Source organism: Amia ocellicauda, chromosome 13, assembly GCF_036373705.1.
Source record: "Amia ocellicauda isolate fAmiCal2 chromosome 13, fAmiCal2.hap1, whole genome shotgun sequence".
Taxonomy (NCBI): Eukaryota; Metazoa; Chordata; class Actinopteri; order Amiiformes; family Amiidae; genus Amia; species Amia ocellicauda.
In genome coordinates, this window is record NC_089862.1 from 15,744,575 (window position 1) to 15,747,061 (window position 2,487).

The window sequence follows — 2,487 nt, forward strand, 5'->3', positions numbered from 1 at the left end:
AAATGCTGCAGAGAGGTCAAGGAGGATGAGGACTGAGGAAAGGGAGGCCGCCCGAGCACAGCTGAGGGAGTCAGTGACCGCCAGGAGAGCCGTCTCAGTGGAGTGAGCTGTGTGGAAGTCGGATTGCAGAGGATCCAGGAGTGAGTGTTGGGACAGAAAGTCAAAGAGCTGATATTATAATTACTGTTTTGTTTCTAATAAATTAATTAATAATTATACTTCTCTAATTTGAAATGGCAGTTGGTGTCTTATTGCTTTCAAATCCACTGAAGGACCACTTAGAAAATGATATACAGCTCTGGAAAACATTAAGAGACCACTGCAAATTTTTCTTAAATCAACTTCTCTAAATGTATGTCAGCCATTCCATTCCATTCATATTTTTATTTGGAATTTGGTAGAAATGTTGTCAGTATTTTATAAAATAAAACAAAAATGTTCATTTTACCCAAACACATACCTATAAATAAGTAAAACCAGAGAAACTGATAATTGTGCAGTGGTCTCTTAATTTTTTCCAGAGCTGTATATTACTTTAAATGGCTGGAGTGTATTTGGGGTGAGAAACTGTTTTTAAACATTTGTAAACTAACAACAGACCAGGAAACCAACACAATATGATTCATTATACTAGATAATTAAAAAAATAAATCTTGTCTACTTCTTATATACAGTTTATCATTCAAAATATGAACATACACTTAAAAATTATACTGTGTCAGCGTGTCAACAGCATGACACCTACTAAGTGGCAGACATCCAACAATCAGGGAATAACATAATCAATACACAGCAGTTGTTCTCGTATCATGCAAATACCTAATCACATATCTTAGTTTAAAGAAAAAAACAGGAACAGAAATAGTTTTCATCACATACAGCAACGAGGAAATCTGATGACCAGAAGGGTAATTAGAAAATTAGAATATACAGCTTTTGTTAGTTGCATGAATTTCAAAATGTCTTAAAAATCCTGCTTGTAAAAAATGACATGCTTCTTAGAATTGTACTCAAGGTAGGTAGGGGATAAAAATAGATACAGGAATAATGTGCTTTAACCAAGAAAAAACATGAAACAGATAGAAGTGACAGTCCATTCTTTTCACGAAGCTGCCTTTAAAACATTTATTTTACAGAATATTTTTAATAAATGTGTAGTACTAATAAAAGTTCACTTTGGCTTGAATAGTATGGTTTAGTTTCCTCTGTATAACATAACACCTTCATTAAAACCCTTAAGAAAATATATATTTTTTTAACTTGGGAATCTCATTTCAAATCCCTCTGGCATTACAAAAATGTGTGGTGCTTTGAAAACAAAGATACTATGAAAAATAACAACTTAACAAAAAGTCAAGTAGATGCCTAGCCCTGAGCATCAAAAATAAAATAAAAACTGAAAGTCATATTTCCTGGTTGAAAAGACATCCCTTTATGCTATAGCCATCTAATGAGATTGTCAATACAAACTCTTTGAGACAAAGCAACATCAAATTATATTTCACTGCCCCAAAAACATAAACGTCTGGGTTTATTAAAAGTAGCACACTGTAAGGAATGTAAGGAGAATGATGCTTTTAATGGATTAAATCAACATAATCTTTCTGCTTGAATGTTTTTAAGTTTTCAGGTGTTTAGCACAAAACTCCATTCACTATCTGATAGAGTAATTTCCTATTAATATCCATTAAACCTGGCATTTGAAGAAATATATGTATACATATGTTTAAATGTGTTTTACAATGTCTTTTAACATATTTTACATGTACAATTAGTACTGGTATATCCTGATATAGGTATGAAAGAATGCATCGGAATCTTAAATAACTTAACATTAATGATTGCCAATCCATTTTTAAAACTCAGAAAAATACAAATATTTGAGTCATCCCAAACAGTTATTTTAACTGTTGTAATTTCACCACACTAATTTAAACACTACAAGAAGAAGGAAAAAAAGGAGTTAGTACAACATTTTAGCATTTTTAGTGTTTAGAGTGAGTCACCACAGGGGGTCCCTGCTGTAACTCTTATCTACATAAATTATCTGGTTGATGGGATACATATGTATGCTTGTTATAACTGCAAATAAAAAAGTTGTGGAGGGAGCTGGTATAGATGCAGTTCCTTAAAAAATATTCTGAAAAACTGAATCGGATACTCATTTTGAACAAAGACAAGGAGTAAAAGTCAAAAAATTAAAGAGCCACAACCTACAAGGTGCAAATTACATTATACAAGTGAAAAGTTATTTCTCATTAAGCTGGAAATATAATTTAATTGTCAGACCAGTCCATGATAACCTGTAAGTGTTCATTAGTACATGTACAGTAAAAGCTCTGTTATCCGGCACCTTTGGGACCTGGCTGTTGCTAGATAACCAAATACATCGTTTAGGTATGAAAAAAATATATATATATTCATTTATTTTATATAAAGAAGGCAATCATATAATATGGTAAATAAAGTTTACAGTAATATTGTCAT